The sequence below is a fragment of the Macaca nemestrina genome, chromosome 6 (genome assembly GCF_043159975.1).
Source record: "Macaca nemestrina isolate mMacNem1 chromosome 6, mMacNem.hap1, whole genome shotgun sequence".
Classification (NCBI taxonomy): Eukaryota; Metazoa; Chordata; class Mammalia; order Primates; family Cercopithecidae; genus Macaca; species Macaca nemestrina.
The window spans coordinates 105,304,698-105,325,083 of record NC_092130.1 but is presented as its reverse complement, the minus strand read 5'-3'; positions in this window follow the sequence as shown (position 1 = coordinate 105,325,083).

Here is a 20,386-nt window from a genome sequence, read left to right as displayed (position 1 = left end):
CTGGGAGGGATTTGGGCCAGTTTCGCTCTAGTTCAGCTACTAACACGCTGTATGAACCTGAGGAGGATGGGAGCGGATTAAAATCAGCCTTTCTGGCCTAGCGATTGTTTTCCTTCCCTCCATCTACATGCCTAAGTCTTTTCTCCACCTCTCCAGATTCCCTCTTTCTCTGCTAGTGGGTGGTGCTAGGGAAGGTGGGCTGAGGGGTGAGGACTGGAGGGAAGGGTAGATACAGTATGCTGAGAGCCTTTTTTATTCCACAGGAAAGCACGTGCCTCAGGGCTCAGTGAAGCTCATGGTGGCAATCATTTACCAGGTTGACCCATTCTCCAGTTGGTCACAGCTTTTGTTCAAATGAGCATACATTTACCGAGGGCTCACTACGCGTCGGGCTTTGGGATGGTACACAAAGATAAGAAGACGTGGCTCCTGGCCTGGTGCAGCATCTGCTCAGTGACTTGAGGGTTATCTTCGCCCTCTTGGTACCCCTCTGTCTTCTTTTGATAACTGTTCTTTCATTCTCCTTTGGGAACTACCCCTCTCCTGTTCTGTGCAGTCTTGGCCAGTGTGGCAAGCAAAGAGCCCTGGATACTAAGAGCTGGAGACATGTTGAGGCTTGGCCAGGTGGACTCTCTCACGTGCTTTGACTCATGAGCAGAGGGACAAAGATGGAAGACAAACGACCCTGAGTTCAAGTAGACCTGAAGAAGCTGTTTGTTCACTCACCTCTGCTCCAGGGTCCCTGGCACAACCCTGATTACTGAGAATCTGTGAGTCAGAGGCATCTGTATCCTTCCAACAATCTTATTTATTGATTTATTTAGTGGAGTCATGTTTCAATGCTTGTAGCAACCAACCCTACCTGGCAACATGTTCTGCAAGCCAGAGGTTACAGTAAGTCAGTCTGTATTTTCAAACTTGGTGAAAGAGTGATGGTATAGACAGAAGAGTAAACTGAGAATTTTGGTCCTCAAATACACAGAGCATTCAAAGGAGGAGGGTTGTGACTTCTCACCACCATCCCCAGTGAGGATGGATTGAATGTTTATTTTTTAAATTTAATTATTTAATGATTGATTGAGACAGGAGCTTGCTCTATCACCCAGGCTGAAATGCAGTGACATGATCATAGCTCACTGCAGCCTTAAACTCCTGGGCCCCCGGGATCCTCCCACCCAGCCTCCTGAGTAGCTTACAGGCATGGGCCACCATGTGGGGCTTCTGGATCAAGGGTTTAAATTATCACAAGGGCAACTCGATTTATTGCAATGTTTTGATCACTGAACTATGTCACTGAACAAGATTTTAGGTTATTTTTAATTGGAAATCTGGCTAAAATCTAAAAGTCTTCCACTGGGGATAGTTTAAAGACAACCATACCAGGAGACAGAAGGAAGTGACTTCTTAGGTAGTCTTAAGTGGCTTTTGGATAGCCTTAAGGCCACAGTGATGGTCTTATTAATGATAAACGAATTGTTGCCCAGGCTGGTCTCGAATTCCTGAGGTCAAGTGATCCGCGGACCTCAGCCTCCCACAGTGCTAGGATTATCAGCATGAGCCACTGCGCCCAGCCCAGAACGTGCATTGCTAACAAGTTTTCAGCTGACCCTGATGCTGCTGGTCTGGGGATTATGCTCTGAGAACCACCACTCTCAATGATCGCTAAATCCCTTCCTAGCTCCAAAATGTTAGGATCCTAAGATAAATTTCTGCTTTGGTGATATTATCATTCTTGCGTATTTGCTAGGTAATTGTACATTTCTCTTCCCCATTTTCAGGGAAGGGTTTGTATTAACTTCTCAGTGAGTAAGTGTTCTTTTAGATCAGTGGTTCACAGCCCAGACTGCACATTAGAATCACCTGAGAAAATCCGAGTACGAAAAATCCTGGCCGGGTGCGGTGGCTCACATCTGTAATCCCAGCACTTTGGGAAGCCATGGGGGCGGATCATGAGGTCAGGAGATTGAGACCATCCTGGCCAACGTGGTGAAACTCCATCTCTACTAAAAATACAAAAAAAAAAAAAAAAAAAAAGCTGTGTGTGGTGGCGGGCGCCTGTAATCCCAGCTACATGGGGGGCTGAGGCACGAGAATCGCTTGAATCCAGGAGACGGAGGTTGCAGTGAGTCAAGATCACGCCACTGCACTCCAGCCTGGCAACAGAGCAATAAATCTGCCTCAAAAAAAAAAAAAAAAAAAGGAAAAAGAAAAAGAAAAATCCTGATGCCCTGGCTACATGCCAGGCGAACTAAACAGACCTGTTCAGGTTAGGACCCAGGTATCAGTAGTTCTTAAAACGCTCTCAGGTGACTTTGATGTGCCGTCAAAGCTGAGAGTCACTTCACAGGGAAAGGCTAGATCAGTAGATTTCAAAATGGGGCACCTGTTCATTTCCAGACACTTTCATGAATTTAAAATCTTAAATTTGACATTGTGTGTAGTTTTTCCAGATAGAGCTCACAGCGCACATAAAAGTTGGCCTTATTTTGGTTTCTTGACCTACCTCACTTCAGGCAAACTGCTGGAAGTGGGTACCAATAGCTAAACATTTCTAATGAGATCCCCAGTGATGGAAATAAATAAGATCAGAGCAAAAACAAACAAGCAAAGACAGAAGGAGTTTATATAATGGGCCATCACAGTAGCTGACGTTTTGCTTCCATAGGATCATCTCCAGAGTCATTTCTTTCTGCTCTGGTGGCTTTGTTGTAACTTCTTAGTGGATTAAACACAGGGTTGAGGTCTCTGAGGATTCTTGTCCATTCATTTCCAACCGACCACGACTAGACTTTTAAAAAAGGGAATATTAGGCCAGGTGCAGTGGCTCACACCTGTAATCCTAGCACTTTGGGAGGCCAAGGTGGATGGATGGCTTGAGCTCAGGAGTTCAAGACCAAGCAGGCCAACATGGCGAAGCCCCGGCTCTACTAAAGATATAAAAATTAGCCAGGTGTGGTGGTGCTTGCCTGTAGTCCCAGCTACCTGGGAGACTGGGGTGGGAAGATCACCTGAGCCTAGGAGAAGGAGGTTGCAGTGAGCCAGGATTACACCACTGCACTCCAGCCTGGGTGACAGAGTGAGACCCCCGTCTGAAAAATAAAATAAAATAAGATAAAATAAAATAGGAAATATTTATTACCAACATGGATGACTGATAACTTGAGATTATTATCTTTTTTTTTTTTTTTTTTTGAGACAGAGTCTGGCTCTGTCACTCAGGCTGGAGTGCAGTGGTGCAATCTCGGCTCATTGCAATCTCCGCCTCCTGGGTTCACGCCATTCTCCTGCCTCAGCTTCTCGAGTAGCTGGGACTACAGGTGCCCGCCACCACACCTGGCTAATTTTTTTGTATCTTTTAGTAGAGATGGGGTTTCACCATGTTAGCCTGGATGGTCTCGATCTCCTGACCTCATGATCTGCCCGCCTCAGCCTCCCAAAGTGCTGGAATTACAGGCGTGAGCCACCGGGCCCGGCCACCTTTTTGTTTTTTATTGTGGTAGAATACATATAACATAAAACTTACCCTTGTAACCATTTTTACATGTACAACTCAGTGGCATTAAGTATTAATCGATTCACATTATTGTGCCACTATCACTGCCATCCAACTCCAGAACTTTTTCCTCATCCTAAACTGGAAATCTGTACCTATTAAAAAATCACTCCCCATTCTCTCCTTTCCTTCAGGCCCTGGTAACCACTATTGTACTCTCTATTTCTGTGGATTTGCCTATTCTACCTCATATGAGTGGAATCATACAGTATTTGTTCTTTCGTGTCTGGCTTATTTCACTGAGTATAATGTCATCAAGGTTCATCCAGAGATTATTTTTTGATCAAATATATTCGTGTCACAATTAAATTGGGTCCATAAAGATGTCAGTCTCATTTCAGTTAAACAAACACACAGGTGATGAACAGAGCAACTATTTCCCCGGAGCTTTTAGGAAGCCCCCGGGATGGGCTGGTGTGGTGTGCATTTAGTCCTGCTCCTGGCAACTGTATCCTCTTACTTGCTCAGTCTGGAAACATGAGTGTCATTGTGATTCTTCCCTCTCTTTTACCCTGACATCCAATTGCTCAATACATCTCATTGATTCTGCCTCACCAAAAGCTCACTAAGTCCTCCTCCGTTATCATTGAACTAGCCTCAGCATAGGCCTTTATTCTCTCTTGGATCAGTGTCAGAGCACCCTAACCAGTTTCTCTGGTTATCTGCCATCAGCCATTATTTCATGAATTCACCCAACAAATACACTGCATGAACATTTCTCATCTGGCCTTGAGCCTGTCTCTTCAATTACCATCTTCCGCATAACCCCTTGAGCCATCTGTCTCGAACAGATCTGATTTTACCCAAGTATGTCTTACTCCAGAGCCGCGCTTTCCTCAGTCCACTCACAGCCTCCCAATAAAGGATGGAATAAAGATTCAAAACTCTTGACAGGTTAAATCAAGGGCTCAGAACAACAAGATGAAATTTAAGAGTAATAAATACAGAATCCAGTCTCTAAACTTAGGAAAATAAAGAGCTTACATACAGAACTGGGGAAATCTGGCTTTGCAATAGTTCATATGGAAAAGTAAAATGACCCTGGAGTTTTGTTTGTCAACAAACTTGACATGGGTTAATCCTGGTATGACATACCTCATGATAACTATTTCTTTTTCTCTTTCTTTCTCTTCCCTTCCTTTCCTCTCCTCTCCTCTCCTTTCCCTTCCTTCCTTTCTTCCTTCCTTCTTTCCTTTTTTCTTTCTTTCTTTCTTTCTTTCTTTCTTTCTTTCTTTCTTTCTTTCTTTCTTTCTTTCTTTCTTTCTTTCTTTCTCTTTCTTTCTTTCTTTCTTTCTTTCTTTCTTTCTTTCTTTCTTTCTTTCTTTCTTTCTTTCTTTCTTTCTTTCTCTCTCTCTCTCTCTCTCTCTCTCTTTCTTTCTTTCTTTCTTTCTTTCTTTCTTTTTCTTTCTTTCTCTTTCTTTCTTCCTCCCTCCCTCCCTCCCTCCCTCCCTCCCTCCCTCCCTCCCTCCCTCCCTCCCTTCCTTCCTTCCTTCCTTCCTTCCTTCCTTCCTTCCTTCCTTCCTTCCTTCCTTCCTTCCTTCCCTCCTTCCTTCTCTCTCTCTTTCTTTCTTTCTTTCTCTCCTTTCATTCTTTTTTTTTTTAAATAGAGTCTCACTCTGTCACCCAGGCTGGAGTTCAGTGGCACAATCTCAGCTCTCTGCAACCTCTGCCCCCTGGGTTCAAGCGATTCTCATTCCTCAGCCTCTCAAAGAGCTGAGATTACAGGCACATGCCACGGCACCTGGCTAATTTTTGTATTTTCAGTAGGGACAGCGTTTTACCATGCTGGTGAGGCTGGTCTCTAAGTCCTGACTTCAGGTAATCTGTCTGCCTTGACCTCCCAAAGTGCTGGGATTATAAGCATGAGACACCACACCAGGCCTTTTAAAAAAAATTTTCAAAATGGAATCTCACTATGTTGCCCAGGCTGGACTTGAACTTTTGGGCCTCAGTCTCCTGAGTAGCTGACAGGTGTGTGCCACCACACCCAGCTTAGCTATCCAATTTTAGACTGTACTAATTAAAAAAATGTACCCTGATCATGGGCCATAATAATCCCTGTTCTTTGGGCTGATCATTGCCTTCAGTTCTGTCAGTCATATCCTTGGAAGAATATTAACCAGCTACAGGGCATGCGGGCAGTGGTTCTGAAGCCTGAGGAATGCCCTGCAGCTGTACTAGGGGAGTATATAAAATACAGAGATTCCTGGGACCACCCCCGGATATTTTCAGGTGATTCTAATACATATCTTAGATTGGGTATCACTGATCTGGAGGACATGAACGACATGATGGTGAAGATACTGAAGGAAGTGGGTGTTTAGCCTAGAAGGAAAGGACATAGGGAGACGAAATTAGGTGTTTCTGATCTCCGAAGCACAGTTACTTGTAAGTTAAGATGACAGAGTGAAGGGAAGGTGTGGTTTTCAGGGAAATTTTCATAAGAATTTAGTAATACTGGCCGGGCGCAGTGGCTCATGCCTGTAATCCCAGCACTTTGGGAGGCCGAGGCGGGCGGATCACGAGGTCAGGAGTTCAAGACCGTCCTGGCTAACACGGCATCCAGGAGATCATCCAGGAGATTGAGACCATCCTGGCTAACACGGCATCCAGGGGACCATCTTGGCTAACACGGCAGTCCCCACTGCACTCCAGCCTGGGGAACAGAGCAAGACTCAGTCTCAAAAAAAAAAAAAAAAAGAATTTAGTAATGCTGGGGACTGCATGGTTATGGACCAGGCTATCTCAGGAAAGAGTAGAGAGGATCCCAGATGTCAGGGATGCTGTAGAGAAGTACTTCAAACTTGAATGCTTGAATCCCCCAGGGATCTGATGCAAATGCAAATTTGAACCAGGCACGGCGGCTCACGCCTGTAATCCCAGCGCTTTGGGAGGCTGAGGCGGGCAGATCATGAGGTCAGGAGTTCAAAACCAGTCTGGCCAACATGGTAAAACCCCGTCTCTACTAAAAATACAAAAAATAGCTGGGTGTGATGGTGCACACCTGTAGTCCCAGCTACTTGGGAGGCTAAAGCAGGAGAATTGCTTGAACCTGGGAGGCAGATGTTGCAGTGAGCCAAGACTGTGCCACCGCACTCCAGCCTGGGAGACAAAGTGAGACATTGTCTCAAAAAAATAAAAATAAAATAAAAAATAAAGCAAATTCCAATTAGTAGGTTTGGAGTAGGGCCTGAGATTCTGCATTTCCAGTGAGCTTTCAGTGATGCCAGTGCTGCCAGGCTGTGGATTTTGCTGTAAGAGAAGGCTGTAGTAGGCGATTCCAGTACTGGTCTAGACCAGACGACCTGAGAGATCTCTCAGGTTAGAGAGGGTATTCAGCAAAGTAAATTCAAGATAGAGAAAGCATCTAACAACACTGCATTGGAATCCTTCAGAACTTTTGGTGTGGAATATGCTTTAATTAGGTTAGTTTAATTCTATCATTTTTCTAGAAACTAGGTATTAGAGATGAGTGATCAAGAGCATAAGAGCACAGCTTTAGGATAAAATAAACTTGAGTTTATGCATTGCCCTCACCATTACTAGGACTATGAAGCTAGGAAGTAATGACCCATCTGAGCCTCATTTCCTCATCTGTAACAACCTCTCACTGGTTTTAATTTATTTTCTTTAGAGACTGGGTCTTACTCTGTTGCCCAGTCACAATCACTCTAACCTCAAACTCCTGGGCTCGAGTGATCCTCCTGCTTCAGCCTCCTGAGTAGCTAGGACTACGTGTGCGCCAGCAAACCTGGCTAAGTTTAGAATTCTTTGTAGAGTTGGGGTCTCACTATGTTGCCCAGGCTGTTTTTGAACTCCTAGACTAAAGCAATCCATGCAAAATGCTGGGATTACAGGTGTCAACCACTGTGCCTGGCTTTTTATATGAATAATTATTGTGTTACTGTGTGTAAAGTACTTAGCATATATATGTGCTGTTCATTATGATTTTTATTAAGTTATTAATTTAACCAAGCATCAACTATGCACTGCTACACTCCTTACTCCTCCTGTGCTCTTGGAGGATTCTTGAGAACTCTGTAACTGTCATGGGCCATGACAGTGAGTTTTCAGAGGCCAGGCACTCTCCCCAAATTTCTGTGAGGTTACTGGAAATACCTTTTTGTGTGTGTCTCATGTCTTGATGATTGGCATTTTCTGACCTTCACCTTCACAAATTGAGAACTAAATATTTTCTCTACATAGTTTGATCAAAATTATCAGTGGATATAATTTGATTTCCTGGACTCATAGCCATTTTTTGGATTTAGTGTTATAATAGAGCAGGTGTCTGTTAGGTGTGTGCCCAGCATCTGTTCCTGTTTCTCTCCTGCAGAACTCCAATTGTTTTTTTCTTTTGTTATTCATACCTACAAATGTATCCACGCGTCTTGGGAAGCCAGTTAACTCACAGCTCCAGATGGGCCTGACTGGTGAAAAACTTCCCATTCTCTTTCTCAGGGACTGGCCCTGGGATTGGCATGGAGGGATGTCCATTGAGGGAGATATTTCCTTGCCCCAAGGAAAAGCCAGAAAATTTGATCTGTTTCTTCTCCTGGATCTTATCGTGTGGAGACGTGACTCTGGGATCTGTGGAGCCTTGTTGCTGCCAGTTGGAGGATGAAGCCAACACCGAGGAGGCCGAGCAGGATGAGGGATCTATCTCCTTGATCCTGCCATTGACCCACGGAACCACTGCCTTCAAGCTGCGTCTCTGGACTTTACACTGCACGAAATCATACCTATCTTTAATGTTTAAGCCATTTTAATTGTGTTTTCTATTACTTTAGCTAAAAGTACCATTACTAATACTGATGTCTCTTTGCTTTCAGCAATACATCCCAAAAGTGGTGGGAGGATTAAAAAAATATTCTGTAATCGCAGTGAATTGGGGAAGGAATTTTCTCCACTTGTAAGAAAGAATTACTTCCTAAAAAGTTTTTCAAAAGCCATTTTTAGGAACGTAACTCTAAAACCCTTCTTAAAAGAGAAACTATCTACATACCTGTGTTATGTTTGATATGTTTGATCTATATCTCTCGACTTTTTTTGAGACAGGGTCTTGCGATGTTGCCCAGGTTGGATTCAAACTCCTTGGCTCAAGCAATTCTCCCACCTCAGCCTACCGAGTAGCTGGGACTACAGGTGTCCACCCCTGTGCCTGGCCCTGTCTATATTTTTTGGGGAGGTGACACATAAAGTTAGTAAGTATATCATAATTGGGGACATATCAACCCACAGAAAACAAACATTTCAGGATTGTGTTAGTCTGTTGGTGAATTCTTCCTTTTTCCTTCTCTTTTCCTCCTCCTTCTTCTCTTTCTTTATCCACACTTTCTACATAAACATTTTGGGATAAAATTTGAGGAGGAATATTTTAAAATGTGATTTGCAAGCTGGATCCGTTTTAAGACCAAGTTTGCTAGCCCTTGATTATCTCCCTGTCCACATCTTTTCCATGCATGCCAGCAAGGAAGGGGCATGGAAGCAACGAAGGCCTTTTGAAGGGTGCTCCCATCCACACTTATTCTGTCCGCACCTTTATCTCATGGCCATTAAACCCCAGGAATCCACTCTGGTCTGGAGATATGTCTCCATATCTCGAGGCAATGATGATAACTGATAGCATCGTGAATCAAAGAAACCAGGTTAGTGTGCTGTCCCACTGCTTGACAGCTGTCTGAGGGATTCACTTATGTACTCTCACTGCTGGAGCTTCAGCGAAGGTGTCTCTGAAATTGCATGGTGAAATTGATCTTGGGCCATTCAGTGAGGGGACTCACGCTGTGTGGGAGGCTCATCTTCCAACCAGTCTCCCACGCATCCCCACTGCCCTCCAATGCTCTCTTCACATTGCAGACCCTCCTGGCATTCTTAAAAATGATTTTTGGTCATGCCACTCTCTTTTGCTTAAATACTTTTGTTAGCTCCCTGTCACTTAGGGATAAAATTTAAATGTCTTTCCTTGGCAACCCTGAGTGTTTTGAGCCTGGCTTACACTTTAGAAATTTTTTAGAAAATCAAATAATACCTACCAATGGTTAAAAAATAAACAAAGAGGCTTAAAACAGTCCCTTGATCCACCTTTCTCATCATCCGTTATCCACAGAGACACCCACTTTTTTATTTTTAATTTTTGTGGGTACACAGTAGGTATATATATTTATGGGCTACATGAGATATTTTGATACATGCATGCAATGTGTAATAATCACATCAGGGTAAATGGGGTATCCATCACCTCAAGCATTTATCTTTTGTGTTCCAAACAATCCAATTATGCTCTTTTATTTATTTTAAAATGTACAACTAAATTATTTTTGACTATAGTCACCCTATTGTGCTAGCAAATACTAGGTCTTATTCATTTTATTTTTTGGTACCCATTAAGCATTCTGTCTGTACTCCCGAACCCCATTACCCTTCCCAGCCTCTGGTAAACATCCTTCACTCTTTACCTCCATGAGTTCACTTGTTTTACATTTTAGCTCCCACAAATAAGTGAGAACACGCGAAGCTTGACTTTCTGTGCCTGACTTATTTCACTTAATATAATGACCTCCAGTTCCATCTATGTTGTTGCAAATGACAAGATCTCATTCTTTTTATGGCTGACTAGTACTCCATTGTGTACCATATTTTGTTTATTCATTCATCTGTTGGTGGACACTTACATTGCTACCAAATCTTGCTATTGTGAATAGTGCTGCAATAAAAACGGGAGTGAAGATATTGCTTTGACATACTGATTTCCTTTGTTTTGGGTATATACCTAGCAGTGGGATTCTAGATTATCTGGTAGCTCTATTTTTAGTTTTTTGAGGAACCTCCAAACTGTCCTCCACAGTGCTTGTACCAATTCACATTCCCACCAACAGTGTACGAGGGTCCCCTCTTCTCCACATCCTCACCATTGTTGGTTATTGCCTGTTTTTTTGGATAAAAGCCATTTTAACTGGTGTGAGGTGATATCTCATTGTAGTTTTCATTTGGATTTCTCTGATAATCAATGATATTGAACACCTTTTCATATACCTGTTTACCATTTGTCTTCTTTTGAGAAATGTATATTCAGATCTTTTGCCCATTTTTAAATCTGATTAATAGATTTCTTCCTATAGAGTTGAGCTCCTTATATGTTCTAGTTATTAATTCTTCATCGGATGGATAGTTTGCAAATATTTTCCCCCATTCTGTGGGCTGTCTCTTCACTTTGTGGATTGTTTCCTTTGCTGGGCAGAAGCCTTTTAACTTCGTGTGATCCCATTTGTCCATTTTTGTTTAGTTGCCTGTGCTTGTGGTGTATTACTCAAGAAATCTTTGCCCAGTCCAATATCCTGGAGAGTTCCTCCGATGTTTTCTTTTAGCAGTTTCATAGTTTGAGGTCTTAAGTCTAAGCCTTTAATCCATTTGATTTGATTTTTTCATATGGCAAGAAATAGGGGTCTAGTTTCATTCTTCTGTATATGGATATCCAGTTTTCCCAGCATCATTTATTAAAGAGACTGTCTTCTCCCCAGTGTGGGTCCTTGATACCTTTGTAAAAAATGAGTTCTGTAGATGTGTGTGTTGTTTCTGCATTGTCTATTTGGTTCCATTGGTCGGTGTGTCTGTTTTTATGCCAGTACCATGCTGTTTTGGTTACCAAAGCTCCATAGTATAATTTGAAGTCAGGTAATGTAATTCCTCCAGTTTTGTTCTTTTTGCTCAGGATAGCTGTGGTTATTCTGAGTATTTTGTGGTTCCAAATAAATTTTAGCATTGTCTTTTCTATTTCTGTGAAGAATGTCATTGGTATTTTCATAGGGATTGTATTGAAACTGTAGATTGCTTTGGATAGTATAGACATTTTAATAATATTGATTCTTCCAATCCATTAAAATGGAATATTTTTCCATTTTTTTGGTGTCCTCTTTACTTTCTTTCATCAGTATTTTATAGTTTTCATTATAGAGAGCTTTCACTTGTTTGGTTAATTTCTAGATATTTAATTTTATTTGTAATGATTGTAAATGGGATTATTTTTTAAATTTCTTTTTCAGATTGTTCACTGTTGGCATATAGAAATGCTACTAATTTTTGTATGTTGATTTTATATCCTACAACTTTACTGAATTTGTTTATCAGTTCAAATAGTTTTTTGGTGACATTCTAGGATTTTTTTCAAATATTAGATTTTATCATCTGCAAACAAGAATAATCTGACTTCTTCTTTCCCAATTTGGATGCCCTTTATCTCTTTCTGTTGTCTGATTGCTCTAGCTAGGACTTCCAGTACTATGTTGAATAACAGTGGTGAAAGTGGACATCCTTGTTGTATTCCAGATCTTTGTGGAAAGGCTTTCAGTTTTTCCTCATTCAGTATAATACCAGCTGTGAGTCTGTCATATATGGTTTTTATTATGTTGAGGTAAGTTTCTTCTATACTGAGTTTTTTGAGTATATTTTTTTAATCATGAAGGGATGTTTAATTTTATCAAATGCTTTTTTCAGCATCAGTTGAAATGATCATATGGTTTTTGTCCTTTGTTCCGTTGACATGATGTGTTACCCTGATTGATTTACATGTGTTGAACCATCTTGCATCCCAAGGATAAATCCTACTTGGTCATGATGAGTGATCTTTCTGATGTGTTGTTAAATTTGGTTTGCTAGTATTTTGTTGAGGATTTTTGCGTCAATATTCATCTGGGACTTTGACCTGTGGTTTTTTTTTTTTTTTTTTTTTTTTTTTTTTTTTTTTTTTTTAGTGCGGTCTGGATCTCCCTATGTTGTCCTGGGTGATCTTGAACTCCTGGCCTCAAATGATCCTCCTACTTTGGCCTCCCAAAGTGCTAACATTACAGGTGTGAACCATTGCACCTGGCTAGTTTCCTTTCTTCCTCTCTTCTTCCCTCCCTTCCTTCCTTCCTTCCTTCCTTCCTTCCTTCCTTCCTTCCTTCCTTCCTTCCTTCCTTTCTTTCTTTCTTTCTCTTTCTTTCTTTCTTTCTTTCTTTCTTTCTTTCTTTCTTTCTTTCTTTCTTTCTTTCTTTCTTTCTTTCTTTCTTTCTTTCTCCTCTCCTTCCTTCCTTCCTTCCTTCCTTCCTTCCTTCCTTCCTTCCTTCTTTCCCTCCTTCCTTCCTTCCTTCCTTCTTTCTTTTCCTTTCTTTCTTCTTTCCTTCTTTTTTTTTTTTTTGATGGAGTCTCGCTCTGTCGCCCAGGCTGGAGTGCAGTGGAGCGACTTCTGCTCACTGCAAGCTTTGCCTCCCGGGTTCACGCCATTCTCCTGCCTCAGCCTCCTGAGTAGCTGGGACTACAGGCGCCCACCACCACGCCTGGCTAATTTTTTTTTTTTTTTTTTTTTGTATTTTTAGTAGAGACGGGGTTTCACAGTGTTAGCCAGGATGGTCTCAATCTCCTGACCTCGTGATCCGCCTGCCTCGGCCTCCCAAAGTGCTGGGATTACAGGCATGAGCCACCGTGCCTGGCCTCTTTTTTTTTTTTTTTTTTTTTTTTTTTTTTTGATGTGTCTTTGCCTAATTTTGGTATCAGGATAATACTGGGCTTGTAGAATCAGTTTGGAAGTATCCCCTAGTCCTCCATCTTGTGGGATAGTTGCAGTAGGATTGGTATTCATGCTTCGTTAAATGTTTGGTAAAATTCAGCAGTGAATATTGGGTCCCATGCTTTTCTTTGCTGGGAGACTTTTTATTATGGCTGTGATCTCATTACTTGTTACTGGTCTGTTCAGATTGTGCATTTCTTCATGGTTCAATATTGGTAGGTTGTATGTGTCCAGGAATTTATCCATTTCTTTTAAGTTTCCTAATTAGTTGGCATATAGTTGCTCATAATAGCCTTTAATAATCCTTTGAATTTTTGTGGTATTGATTGTAATGTCCTCTTTTTCTTCTAAGATTTAATTTATTTGAGTCTTCTCTCCTTTTTTCTTAGTCTGGCTAAAGGTTTGTCAATTTTGTTTATCTTTTCAAAAAACCAACTTTTTGTTTAGTTGATTTTTTGTATTGTTTTCTCCATTTCAATTTCATTTATTTATGCTGTGATCTGTATTATTTCTTCCACCAGTGTTGGGTTTGGTTTGCTTTTGACTTTTCTAGTTCATTAAGATACATCAAGTCAGGCACAGTGGCTCACTCCTGTAATCCCGTCACTTTGGGAGGTTGAGATGGGAGGATCACTTGAGCTCAGGAGCTCAAGACAAGCCTGGGCCACACAATGAGACCCTGTCTCAACAAAACATCCAAAATAATTATCTGGGCATGGTGTATGTGCCTGTAGTCCCAGCTACTTGGGAGGCTGAAGTGGGAGGATTATTTAATTTCCTTGTGTTTTTATAGTTTCCAAAATTCCTCTTGTTGTTTATTTCTAGTTTTATTCCATTTTTATCAGATAAGATACTTGATGTTATTTCCATTTTTTGAATGTTTTAAGACTTGTTTTGTGGCCTAACATATGGTCTGTCCTTGAGAGTGATCCGTGTACTGAGGAGAAGAATGTGTATTCTGAATATCCATTAGTTCCCTTCAGTCTACAGTGCAGATTAAGTCTGATTTTCTTTGTTGATTTTCTTTCTGGATGATCCCTCCAGTGCTGAAAGTGGGGTGTTGAAGTGTCCAGCTATTATTTTATTGAGGTCTATCTCTCTTTTTAGCTCTAATAATACTTGCTTTGCATATGTGTATACAATTGTTATATCCTCTTGCTGAATTAACCCCTTTGTCATTATATAATGACCTTCTTTCTTTTTATAGTTTTTGTCTTGAAATCCATTTTCAGAGATACTTACTTTTAACCATTTCTATACTTTGTTCTTTTTTTTTTTTTTTTTTTTTTTTTTTTTTTTGAGACGGAGTCTCGCTCTGTCGCCCAGGCTGGAGTGCAGTGGCCAGATCTCAGCTCACTGCAAGCTCCGCCTCCCGGGTTCCCGCCATTCTCCTGCCTCAGCCTCCCGAGTAGCTGGGACCACAGGCGCCGCCACCTCGCCCGGCTAATTTTTTGTGTTTTTAGTAGAGACGGGGTTTCGCCCTGTTAGCCAGGATGGTCTCGATCTCCTGACCTTGTGATCCGCCCGTCTCGGCCTCCCAAAGTGCTGGGATTACAGGCTTGAGCCACCACGCCCGGCCCTATACTTTGTTCTTTGGTGATTACAATATCCCTATATGAATGTCTATATTACAATTTCATTGTTTTTCAACCTTAGAAATTTTCTATTTAATTTTTGCCATGAAAAGTCAACATTTGAGTTTAGTTACACAATCAACCCCCTCCTCTCTATTCTCCCCTCAGTGTAGTTACAATACCACAGAGTCATCATCTTTTATCCACAGTTTTATCATTGAAAGACCACTAAGTCTAAAAGGTTTTCTTGGTGGTGGCAGAGTAAGTTTGGTGCCCAAACCCACTTTATGTCAAATTCAATCTCTAAACTATCTTACATGTACTTAGTTATGATAAAGTGTCTAGTGAAGCAAGTGCCTTTGGGGAAAAAGTAGCTACTGCCCCTGACCATTTTGTCAGTAATGATGACTACAAAGGACAGTATCCTGGGGTGGATTCTTCTGGGTATTTTAGAGAAAGCAAATGGCAAGTTTAGATATTTAAATTCTCAGCTCTACTAATAAAGAGCAAGAGAACTGTCTCTCTCTCTACCCCGCCCCCACCCCACACATACACATGCACAAACACACACACAGAATGGTGACTGGGGGTTAACTCAGAGGGGGGCTGCAGGGATGTGGTGCCAGGCAGAATCGTTTCTGCTAAATAATAAATTCCTAAAATAATCTCTTATTTCTTATAACCACAAAATCAATCTTGCTGAGGACAAAATTTAACTGACTTCACAGCCTTGCCATGTCTCCGTTATGAGAGTTAGGACACTGATTGAGAAGGAATGGGATATCTGGTAGGCTTAGATGAAGCAGAAAATCTTAAGTTCCCAAGTTTCTGTGAGCTTTCCTTGTTGGTGGAAGCAGGCTACCCTTCTGTAGACTAGCCTTTCTCAACTTTGAAGACTTTGCAGTAATCTTACCTGGGTGAGTTTCCTTATAAGAGAATACCTGTTGTCCTTAAGATCTACTTCAATCTCCCCTTGTTGTCTCCCTAGGTCAATAACTAGGGAGACAAGTGTAAAGTCTGACATGGGAGGAAATAGCTAATCCTGCAGAAGAGCTGCAGAAACACAGTTGAAGACATAAAATATGCAAGGTGCTAATACTTATCTCATCCCTGTTGAACTTGTCTGTTTGACCCTTGCAGAAGGTGGAAGAATCTTGGAGAATGACCATGGGTGATAGTCATTCATACTTGACTTCCATTTTACCTGCTCTTGAAGGTATGGTATGCATACTGGAGCAAATTAATACAACTCCTGGCACCTGGTATGCAGATATTGACCTGGAAAATGCTTTTTTTATCTTTACCAATTTGCAGATATCACCAGAAACCATTTGCTTTTAACTGGCAGGAACAACAGTACATTTTCACGGTCTTTTCTGAGGATTACACCATGAGTCCTGCTTCTCTCATAATGTAGTTCACAAAAGCCTCGGTCATTTTGACATGCCATACAACATTACAATTTTGATGACTAAGTTAATTAGACCTGATGAGAAGGAAGTAGAAAGTACTCATGATACTTAAATGAGACAATTGTGAAACCATGAGAATTGAGGGATCGGTCTCCTCAGTGAAGTCTTCTCAGGGAAGTCTCCTCAGTGAAGTTTCTGTTCAGTTCACACACCCTCCTGCAAGGTGAAAGGGTTGCTGTACATTTCAGCGTCTACCGAGAAGAGGAGGCATAACCCTTGGTAGGCCTTTTTGGATTTTGGCGGAAACATATTTGAAAATGCTATTTCTGCCTTTTTCCTTGTAAACTTTCAGTTTGCAATGAGTAACAGAGCAAAAATAGGGGAATCATCTGGCTGTATAAGACTGTGGGAGAGCATTGCTTGATGAACTGAATTTCAGATGATTCCTGTTCTAGATCTCCTTGCTGCCCTTTACACATTCTGGTCACTGAGTTTGGAGCCTGTCGTAGTGGAAACAATTATGCCTGGCACCACATCCCTGCAGCCCACCTCTGAGTTAACCCCCAGTCACCATTCTTTGTGTGTATGTGCGTGTGTGTATGTGTGTGTGTGTGTGTTTGTGGGGAGAGAGAGACAGAAAGAGAAAAAGACAGGGTCTTGCTGTCTTGCTCAGGCTGGAGTGCAATGGTGCAATCATAGTTCACTGCAGCCTTGAACTCCTGGGCTCAGACAATCCTCCTGCCTTAGCCTCCAGAGTAGCTGTGACTACAGGTCACAAGACCCAGCTAATTTTTGTACTTTTTGTAGAGATGAGGTCATTTATCTCTATATTGACAGTTTCTTATCTGAAGTACCTGCCTCTCTGCTTGGAGTCTGCTTGGGGGCTTTCTCCTGTGCTGTGAGAGCTTTGCTCAGTATGCAGGGCAGCTTGGAGGTTTTGGGGACTTTTTTTTGTGTGTGTGTGAGACGGAGTCTTGCTCTGTCACCCAGCTGGAGTGCAGTGGCATGATCTTGGCTCACTGCAAGCTCCACCTCCTGGGTTCAAGCCATTCTCCTGCCTCAGCCTCCCGATTAGCTGGGACTGCAGGCACCTGCCACCACACCCAGGTAATTTTTTTTGTGTGTGTGTTTTTAGTAGAGATGGGTTTTCACCGTGTTAGCCAGGATGGTCTCGATCTCCTGACCTTGTGATCCGCCCGCCTCGGCCTCCCAAAGTGCTGGGATTACAGCATGAGCCACCACACCCAGCCTTTTTTTTTTTTTTTTTTTTTTTTGAGACAGAATCTCGTTCTGTCACCCAGGCTGCAGTGCAGTGGCATGATCTCAGCTCACTGTAACCTCCACCTCTCAGGTTCAAGCAATTCTCATGTCTCAGCCTCCCAAGTAGCTGGGATTACAGTTATGCACCACCATGCCCAGCTAATTTTTGTATTTTTAGTAGAGACGGGGATTTTGCCATGTTGGCAAGACTGGTCTTGAACTCCTGGCCTGCCTTGGCCACCCAAGGTTCTGGGATTACAGGCATGTAATGTGATCTGCCCACCTGGGCCTCCCCAAGTGCTGGGATTACAGGTGTGTAATGCCTCCAGGGGCAACAATCAGCCTGTGATAGATGGAAGTCGTTGCATAAATCCTCTGGCTCCCTGGTCTTGCTGTGAGATGACTCTGAGATGTGTTCTGTATCCTCCAGTGCTCCCATGGACTTGAGCTCTAGTTGCCCGCAGCAGTAATCTTCATATTAACATGGACTCTTGGCTTTTTCTTCCTTTCTTTCTCATTTCACTTTGCCCATTCCCTCACTATTGTTTTCTGAGATCGCCTTCCAAATAAATCACACGTATAGAAGTCTTTGTCTCTGAGTCTGCTTTTGGGAAATCGTAAACTCCGGCATCTGTCAAGAGCTCCGTGTATAGATTGAGGCTTCCTCAGCTCTGCTTCGTGGATCAACATCCTTTCCACTGCTTTCTAGCTTGATGAATTCTTCTGCACATACACTGACGACCTCTCTCCTATGCTCTTCGTTTTCGTTAGCTTATTCCTTACATGCTCCTTTCTGTCATTTTACTGGCATATAAAGAGGATGAGGAACCATATAGCTGGGCTTATTTGGCCTTCAGTCAAAGCCTACCTTATCTCTTTAACCTAAGTTCCTATTCCTTCATCTTCTGTCCACAAGCCAACCATCATAGGACCCTCAAATCTATTTCCCTTTTTCAAGCCTTTGCACATGCTCTCCTCCTACCTGGGATTTCATTCTTGTCATGGCCAACAAACTTCCTGACTTTTCCTCAAAATTCTGGTCAAATGGTAACTCTTGTATTAAATTTTTCCTATTTTTTCTTTCTCTTCAAGCAGTTAATAATGATGAATTCCACATCTGCGTCCTTTAGTTGCCTGTATGTTCTGCAAGAACAATGTCTCTACCTCTTTGTTTCCCACTGTATTCCCAGTCACTGGCACAGTGCCTGACCTGGCCCAGATATTTGTTAAATGAGCAAATAAATCCATTCCTTAAGGGTAAGAGAGGCAATTTAGGTGGACATGTCGCACCTGGAACTTACCTGGTATGCAGATGGACCTCTGTAGGGGTCATTGTAGGAGAGCTATCTATTTCCAACCACTCTTTAGGGGAAGTGCTTACAAGATGGACATTTGGAGTAGTCAATGAAAGACTGAGGTGGCAGCAGATGTGATGGTAGAAACATGAGCAAGAAGTCAGGTTTCTGTGCTCTGCCCCAGTTTTTGTCTATCATCACCTTGGAATTGTTGCTAGGAGTGAGCTGATTCTGTGATATCTCAATCTCCAATCATTTTTTTTACCAGAGGCCATCTGGTGTGCATGTTAAGAGGTGTAGTAAGGCTGGGTGTGGTGTCTCATGCCTGTAATTCCAGCACGTTGCGAGGCCAAGGTGAGAGGATTGCTTGAGCCCAGGAGTTCAAAATCACCCTGGGTAGCACAGCAAGACCCTGGTCTCTATAAAAAATAAAAAATTAGCCAGGTGTGGTGGTGCATGCCTGTAGTCCCAGCTACTTGGAAGGCTAAGGTGGGAGGATCACTTGAGCCCAGGAGGTCAAGGCTGCAGTGAGTCAAGAGTGCACCATTGCACTCCAGCCTGGGTGATAGAGCAAAATCTTGTTTCTTAAGGAAAAAAAAAAAGAGCCAGAGTGTATCTTGGGTTTCAATCCCCAGCTCTGTCACTTGCTGGTTTTGTAATTTTGGGGCAAGTTACTCAAACTGTCTTCATCCCAGTCTCCTTATCTGTTGTGAAGATCAGGTGAATATATATTACATATTATTATATTACATATTGGTTATGCATTATTTATTTTATATATGTATTATATACAATCATTTTTAACCCATGGAGGGCACATACTGAACCCTATGTAATTGTTGGCTATTGTTAATATAGTAATTGCTAGGTGAATCATGCAAGATTTTAGAACAGGTGGCTTGCCTGAAACCACCAAGGAAGTCTAGGCTGGGTCTTGGAGGGTAATCTGTATATTCTGGGATTCAAGGACCACTGAAAAAATCTTAGCTGCCAGAGGATGCAACAACTGGCTGCACCTCACTGAGTAAGAGGACCTGTCACAGAGTCAGACCTATGCCTGGATCCAAGTAACAGGATGAGATGATTCAGAAAATCTGTCCGATTTCCGTCACTGGAGTTCTGCTGTGTATTTGGCATCAACAAGTGAGTGTTCCCTGAAGGGCTCATTCAAGTCCAAGTCATTGTGTTTTTGTTACTATGGACACACGGATGCAAAAGGAACTGAGCCTTAAAAAAAGATCCCTTGATATTGAAAATGTCATCATGTTTCCTTTGGTTATTGATATTTGAACTGTTAAAAAGTAAATTCAAAACTATTTCTTCACCAGTGAAAACATCAAATGAAAATAAAGGTAATTGGTGTCAAAGCTGTAGGACCCAAGTGTTTCTGGTTAGGTCATGGGCTTATGGTGAAGACGCTTGGATTTCACATAGTTCAATTCTCTCTTTGGACCTCTCTGGACTATTTGTCTATGTCCATTTTCTTTAGGAGTTTTCTCAGGTGGGTTTTGTTGCCCCCATATTTTGAGTTGAAGAGTGGGACCAAGGAATTAGACTAGAGGCAAATTGTTAGAGGATATTTCTATTCCTGGAATAGCAGCGGGTGAAAATACTGGAGAACTCTGGCAGCATCTTTCAATGATCCTTTCTTTAAACACTAGTTATTGCTTTGACTCATGTGTTCACTGTCATATGTTATATTTTTGTTTTTAATTGTTCAGTGATTGCTCTAAGGTTTACAATACACT